This window comes from Dendropsophus ebraccatus, chromosome 13 (assembly GCF_027789765.1).
Source record: "Dendropsophus ebraccatus isolate aDenEbr1 chromosome 13, aDenEbr1.pat, whole genome shotgun sequence".
NCBI classification, from domain to species: Eukaryota; Metazoa; Chordata; class Amphibia; order Anura; family Hylidae; genus Dendropsophus; species Dendropsophus ebraccatus.
In genome coordinates this window covers 5,599,395-5,608,290 of record NC_091466.1, presented here as the reverse complement: position 1 = coordinate 5,608,290, position 8,896 = coordinate 5,599,395, and positions in this window count along the sequence as shown.

The window sequence follows — 8,896 nt, the reverse complement described above, 5'->3', positions numbered from 1 at the left end:
GAGATCAGTGACATCACTGAGAATACAGCCTATCCATCACTAGAGATCAGTGACATCACTGAGAATACAGCCTATCCATCACTAGCGATCAGCAGGGACATCACTGAGAATACAGCCTATCCATCACTAGAGATCAGCAGTGACATCACTGAGAATACAGCCTATCCATCACTAGAGATCAGCAGTGACATCACTGAGAATACAGCCTATCCATCACTAGAGATCAGTGACATCACTGAGAATACAGCCTATCCATCACTAGAGATCAGCAGTGACATCACTGAGAATACAGCCTATCCATCACTAGAGATCAGCAGTGACATCACTGAGAATACAGCCTATCCATCACTAGAGATCAGCGATGACATCACTGAGAATACAGCCTATCCATCACTAGAGATCAGTGACATCACTGAGAATACAGCCTATCCATCACTAGAGATCAGTGACATCACTGAGAATACAGCCTATCCATCACTAGAGATCAGTGACATCACTGAGAATACAGCCTATCCATCACTAGAGATCAGTGACATCACTGAGAATACAGCCTATCCATCACTAGAGATCAGCGGTGACATCACTGAGAATACAGCCTATCCATCACTAGAGATCAGTGACATCACTGAGAATACAGCCTATCCATCACTAGAGATCAGTGACATCACTGAGAATACAGCCTATCCATCACTAGAGATCAGTGACATCACTGAGAATACAGCCTATCCATCACTAGAGATCAGTGACATCACTGAGAATACAGCCTATCCATCACAAGAGATCAGTGACATCACTGAGAATACAGCCTATCCATCACTAGAGATCAGCAGTGACATCACTGAGAATACAGCCTATCCATCACTAGAGATCAGCAGTGACATCACTGAGAATACAGCCTATCCATCACTAGAGATCAGCAGTGACATCACTGAGAATACAGCCTATCCATCACTAGAGATCAGCAGTGACATCACTGAGAATACAGCCTATCCATCACTAGAGATCAGTGACATCACTGAGAATACAGCCTATCCATCACTAGAGATCAGCAGTGACATCACTGAGAATACAGCCTATCCATCACTAGAGATCAGCGGTGACATCACTGAGAATACAGCCTATCCATCACTAGAGATCAGCGGTGACATCACTGAGAATACAGCCTATCCATCACTAGAGATCAGTGACATCACTGAGAATACAGCCTATCCATCACTAGAGATCAGTGACATCACTGAGAATACAGCCTATCCATCACTAGAGATCAGTGACATCACTGAGAATACAGCCTATCCATCACTAGAGATCAGCGATGACATCACTGAGAATACAGCCTATCCATCACTAGAGATCAGTGACATCACTGAGAATACAGCCTATCCATCACTAGAGATCAGCGGTGACATCACTGAGAATACAGCCTATCCATCACTAGAGATCAGTGACATCACTGAGAATACAGCCTATCCATCACTAGAGATCAGTGACATCACTGAGAATACAGCCTATCCATCACTAGAGATCAGTGACATCACTTAGAATACAGCCTATCCATCACTAGAGATCAGTGACATCACTGAGAATACAGCCTATCCATCACTAGAGATCAGCAGTGACATCACTGAGAATACAGCCTATCCATCACTAGAGATCAGCAGTGACATCACTGAGAATACAGCCTATCCATCACTAGAGATCAGCAGTGACATCACTGAGAATACAGCCTATCCATCACTAGAGATCAGCAGTGACATCACTGAGAATACAGCCTATCCATCACTAGAGATCAGCAGTGACATCACTGAGAATACAGCCTATCCATCACTAGAGATCAGTGACATCACTGAGAATACAGCCTATCCATCACTAGAGATCAGCAGTGACATCACTGAGAATACAGCCTATCCATCACTAGAGATCAGCGATGACAACACTGAGAATACAGCCTATCCATCACTAGAGATCAGTGACATCACTGAGAATACAGCCTATCCATCACTAGAGATCAGTGACATCACTGAGAATACAGCCTATCCATCACTAGAGATCAGCGGTGACATCACTGAGAATACAGCCTATCCATCACTAGAGATCAGTGACATCACTGAGAATACAGCCTATCCATCACTAGAGATCAGTGACATCACTGAGAATACAGCCTATCCATCACTAGAGATCAGTGACATCACTGAGAATACAGCCTATCCATCACTAGAGATCAGTGACATCACTGAGAATACAGCCTATCCATCACTAGAGATCAGCGGTGACATCACTGAGAATACAGCCTATCCATCACTAGAGATCAGCGGTGACATCACTGAGAATACAGCCTATCCATCACTAGAGATCAGTGACATCACTGAGAATACAGCCTATCCATCACTAGAGATCAGTGACATCACTGAGAATACAGCCTATCCATCACTAGAGATCAGTGACATCACTGAGAATACAGCCTATCCATCACTAGAGATCAGTGACATCACTGAGAATACAGCCTATCCATCACTAGAGATCAGCAGTGACATCACTGAGAATACAGCCTATCCATCACTAGAGATCAGCGGTGACATCACTGAGAATACAGCCTATCCATCACTAGAGATCAGTGACATCACTGAGAATACAGCCTATCCATCATTAGAGATCAGCGGTGACATCACTGAGAATACAGCCTATCCATCATTAGAGATCAGCGGTGACATCACTGAGAATACAGCCTATCCATCACTAGAGATCAGCGGTGACATCACTGAGAATACAGCCTATCCATCACTAGAGATCAGTGACATCACTGAGAATACAGCCTATCCATCACTAGAGATCAGCGGTGACATTACTGAGAATACAGCCTATCCATCACTAGAGATCAGCGGTGACATCACTGAGAATACAGCCTATCCATCACTAGAGATCAGCGGTGACATCACTGAGAATACAGCCTATCCATCACTAGAGATCAGCGGTGACATCACTGAGAATACAGCCTATCCATCACTAGAGATCAGCGGTGACATCACTGAGAACACAGCCTATCCATCACTAGAGATCAGTGACATCACTGAGAATACAGCCTATCCATCACTAGAGGTCAGCAGTGACATCACTGAGAATACAGCCTATCCATCACTAGAGATCAGCAGTGACATCACTGAGAACACAGCCTATCCATCACTAGAGATCAGTGACATCACTGAGAATACAGCCTATCCATAACTAGAGGTCAGCAGTGACATCACGGAGAATGCAGCCTATCCATCACTAGAGATCAGCGGTGACATCACTGAGAATACAGCCTATCCATCACTAGAGATCAGTGTCATCACTGAGAGTACAGCCTATCCATCACTAGAGATCAGCAGTGACATCACTGAGAATACAGCCTATCCATCACTAGAGATCAGTGACATCACTGAGAATACAGCCTATCCATCACTAGAGATCAGTGACATCACTGAGAATACAGCCTATCCATCACTAGAGATCAGCGGTGACATCACTGAGAATACAGCCTATCCATCACTAGAGATCAGCGGTGACATCACTGAGAATACAGCCTATCCATCACTAGAGATCAGCGGTGACATCACTGAGAATACAGCCTATCCATCACTAGAGATCAGCGGTGACATCACTGAGAATACAGCCTATCCATCACTAGAGATCAGTGACATCACTGAGAATACAGCCTATCCATCACTAGAGATCAGCGGTGACATCACTGAGAATACAGCCTATCCATCACTAGAGATCAGCGGTGACATCACTGAGAATACAGCCTGTCCATCACTAGAGATCAGCGGTGACATCACTGAGAGTACAGCCTTTCCATCACTAGAGATCAGCAGTGACATCACTGAGAATACAGCCTATCCATCACTAGAGATCAGCGGTGACATTACTGAGAATACAGCCTATCCATCACTAGAGATCAGTGACATCGCTGAGAATACAGCCTATCCATCACTAGAGATCAGTGACATCACTGAGATTACAGCCTATCCATCACTAGAGATCAGCGGTGACATCACTGAGAATACAGCCTATCCATCACTAGAGATCAGCGGTGACATCACTGAGAATACAGCCTATCCATCACTAGAGATCAGCGGTGACATCACTGAGAATACAGCCTATCCATCACTAGAGATCAGTGACATCACTGAGAATACAGCCTATCCATCACTAGAGATCAGTGACATCACTGAGAATACAGCCTATCCATCACTAGAGATCAGCGGTGACATCACTGAGAATACAGCCTATTCATTTCACAGTTATTGGGCAATACTGTACAGTTGAGCAGAGGCTCTGATATCCTGTTGGACGCCACTAGCCTGAATATAAAGATGAGATATGGAGGACACAGCTCCTATATGGGACACATTTGCCCAGAGATGTTACAGCTCGGCATGTAGATCCTAGACATTGGTAGGTTCGGGCACTAACTTACCATAAATTCTGGATTGGCAGTAAGTCTGGTGACTGGTAAGCTCGATGAAATGTGTCTATTCGGTGGAGGCATTCCTGGAAAACAGTTACAGGCAAGACTAAACTGTTTACCACATCATCACACCAGCAGAGGGCAGTATCCTCCATAGCACAGGCAGGATTGTATCGCTCACCACATCATCACACCAGCAGAGGGCAGTGTATCCTCCATAGCACAGGCAGGATTGTATCGCTCACCACATCATCACACCAGCAGAAGGCAGTATCCTCCCATAGCACAGGCAGGATTGTATCGCTCACCACATCATCACACCAGCAGAGGGCAGTATCCTCCATAGCACAGGCAGGATTGTATCGCTCACCACATCATCACACCAGCAGAAGGCAGTATCCTCCCATAGCACAGGCAGGATTGTATCGCTCACCACATCATCACACCAGCAGAGGGCAGTGTATCCTCCATAGCACAGGCAGGATTGTATCGCTCACCACATCATCACACCAGCAGAAGGCAGTATCCTCCATAGCACAGGCAGGATTGTATCGCTCACCACATCATCACACCAGCAGAGGGCAGTATCCTCCATAGCACAGGCAGGATTGTATCGCTCACCAGGAGGCTGCCTACTCCTAAACAGAACCTGGATTTGGCACTAAAGATGGTACAGTTCTAGTCCACAGCTGCTCAGGTTTCTTGTTAATAACACCACTGCAAACAACATGTAAAAGGTGCCATGACCCCAAAACCTGGAAATTGTGTGAGAAGAGACAGGAGGTGCATAACTGGCGGCATCAGGGTCCTGCACTCTCTCGCTCCTGTCCACTCCCCTGCTTTACTCCTTGCTGGTCCCAGTTCAGTTCTTCCCCGTCCTTGCGTTCAGTGTATCCTAACATGTGTCTGTTTGGTTTTCGCTTCCGCCTGACCCACATATCTCTGGTACCAACTCCGTTTGGTATCGCGCTGACTCTTGGCTTGCCGATTACTGACTCGTCCTGTTCTTCTGCATTTCGGACGCTGGGGCCAGCTGCCAACCACACTGGACCATGCTAGTGGAGCGACCTGGTGTCCTCTAGCCTCTAGTCCACATCCATTGCTTGTTAGGGCCCTATTGCTTGGAAAAATTATTGTGCAAAAAATCGTTACGTCATTCAAATTCAAGCAATAATCTTTTTGCGCCTATAAAGGCGACGATCAAACGACTGACGAAAATTAATTCGCATGGTGTTGATCGCATGTTTTAAGCTGACCATAAAATCATTGCTAAGTGTTTCGGTGTATGTCCACATCATTTTTTTCGTAATTACGATTGTTTGTGTACTAAAGTATTCGTTTATCGGTGGAAAAAAATTGCTGCATCTAATAAGACGCGTACAGTACTCTCATGCCATGGACCCTGCTCGTCAACCCAAGACAACTGTGCAAGAGTGAGATGAGAGACTAGGCGCCAGGATGTTCTGGTGAAGTGCAAGCATAACATTTCCACCCCTTACAGAGGATTCACAAGTCCCAGCACTTCCAGCAGTTAGTCCCTTTGTGGCCTGACCTAGGTGTTGCAGGTGTCCAGCTTTCTCTGCCTCCGCACTATGATGGAGATCCTAAGTCCTCTGAGACTTCATAAACCTGTGCTTGATCAACTTTGAGCTTGTTTCCGAGTGTTCCAACATGATGATCATCTCCCTGCAGTCCGAAGAGGCCTTGACATGGGCAAACCCCTTTGGGAGCGAGACTGATTGGAGACCAGGGGGGAGATTTATAAAAGGGTGTAAATATAGGCGTGTAAACTGCCTACAGAAACCAATCACAGCTCAGCTTTCAGCCCTGGTAGAATATAAGAGGAGCTGTGATTGGTTGCTGTGGGCAGTTTACACCAGGTGTATATTTACACCCTTTCATAAATCTTCCCTCAGGAGTCTGCCAACGTTTCTGGCCACTTTCCGGATCGTTTTTGAGGAACCTGGCCATGCCTTCTGCTCTGCTCTGCCTAAGTCAGGGTTTGCAGACCATGGGCCATTATGCTGGGCATTTCTGCAGAACTAGCCTGGAAGGACGAGGCCCATTTGGCTGCTTTCTGGGAAGGTCTTTCCAATAGGATCAACGATGAACTAGCTGGTTGTTACCGGTCGCTAACCCTAAATGGCCTGATGCTAATAATGTCTTGCACCTTAGAGAAGTGATTTTCAACCTTTTTTGAGCCACGGCACATTTTTTTTTACGTAAAAAATCCCGGGGCACACCACCAACCAAAATGACACTAAAACAGTACATATTATACATATAGTTAATAATATAGATTCTAAATGTATTTATACTCACTCAGTGTGAAACCTGAGCCTGTTTTCTTCTCCCCCCTGTGCTTCTCTCCTGTGCTTCTCTCCACCATACCTCTCCCCCCTGCTTCTCTCCTGTGCTTCTCTCCACCATACCTCTCCCCCCTGCTTCTCTCCTGTGCTTCTCTCCACCATACTTCTCTCCCCCTGCTTCTCTCCTGTGCTTCTCTCCCCCATGCTTCTCTCCTGTGCTTCTCTCCACCATACTTCTCTCCCCCATGCTTCTCTCCTGTGCTTCTCTCCCCCATGCTTCTCTCCTGTGCTTCTCTCCACCATACTTCTCTCCACCATACTTCTCTCCCCCCTGCTTCTCTCCCCCCTGCTTCTCTCCCCCCTGCTTCTCTCCACCATACTTCTCGCCCCCCTGCTTCTCTCCTGTGCTTCTCTCCACCATACTTCTCTCCCCCTGCTTCTCTCCTGTGCTTCTCTCCCCCATGCTTCTCTCCACCATACTTCTCTCCCCCCTGCTTCTCTCCACCAAACTTCTCTCCACCAAATTTCTCTCCCCCCTGCTTCTCTCCCCTGTTTCTCCCCCATCCCCAGGTTTCTCTCCCCCATTGTTTTCTCCTGTTTCACAGGGGCACCATAGTTTGGGGAACTTTGTCCGCGGCACACTGGTTGAAAATCACTGCCTTAGAGAACCAGATCGCCTAGGTCCTTCCTTTCAAAGGCCCATGTAGAGCACCTCACACTTTTAGACCAGGATCACCAACTGCGTCAAGCAAAGAACCTCTTGTCTGTATTGTGGCAGCAAGGGCCATATGGTTTGTATCAGTTCACTGAAGAAGAGAAACTCCAACCCCCTTGTAGAACTAGTAAGAGAGAGAGTCCTATGTGAAGAAAGAGCCCCTCAGAAGCTCTCAATGCCAGTGATGCTCTCAATGCCTTGGGGTTAGCCAGATCCTCATCCAAGTCCTAGTCCAGAAAGGCGTAGTGCTCTTAGAACTTGTACTCAGCATGACAGTGCCCCTCAAAATCAGGATGTCCTCCCTGATCTTCCTTGGTTACAACAGGATGAACCAGTCATCAGCTGGCATTCTGGTCCTCCAATGGGGCCGATTGTCCTGCCTGTCCGAAATCTGGCCTGCGTACTGGAGAGTCTGCCAGGATTGCTGCCCCAATATACGCTGTTCGCAGATATCTTTAGGAAAAAGGAGGCTGAGATGCTGCCATCACACCATCCAAACAACTTCCCCATAGACCTGCTGCTGGTCACCAATCCTCCATGTGAATGAGTCTAGCTTGTCTCTCTCCCAGAGACCCAGGTGATGTCAGAGTCCCCTGCTGGGGCCGGGTTCTTCATCATAGCTGGACCTGCAGGTATGTACAACCTGATCCGCACCTGCAAAGGTGACTAGTTGGAAGATTGCTTTCAACACACTTGATGGTCACTTGAGTATCTTGTCACGCCTCTTGGTCTCTGCAAGGCTCCAGCAGTCTTTCAAGAGCTCTGCGTGGTGATAGAACTAGATGATAATTGGTATACGCCCCAGAGACACGTTCATCAGCTCTTGCAGCTGTTACGGGTGGACAAGCTGTATGCCATGCTTGGGAAATGCATCTAGGAGAAGACCTTGGTACCACTTCTAAACTTCATAGTCACAAATGCAGGGGGGACACTTATACTGACCGTACACACATTATCAATAACTAAACCCTTGCTAGGCCAGATGGTCCACGGATAACAATGTCAGAGCTGACACACAAAAACACAAAAAAATGCAACCGCTCACCGCAATGGCAAGATACAGACCCACTATAGACATGAAAATAGTCAAAAGCCGCCCCCCCAACTGCAAAAAAAAAAGAAAATTCCCACAAAAATAATGAGGCTCTTGGTTACCATTTGCAAACAGTGTAAAGTACCCCACCATGTTACGGTGGCCTCATACCGGGCAGTCCTACACTATCCTCTCCATAGCATGAAATACGCCTATGCTCTGGGCATGCAAGATCCATCTTATACCGGCAAAAGTAATTACACCACCTAGGTGGGATAGATGGAGTGCACGACCAACGGCAGCCGCTTCCCCCACCTGGAGCAGAGAAAAAAAAAAAGACAAAGAGCTGATGCGCTCTTACTATAGATCATTATATTATAGATGCTGGCCGG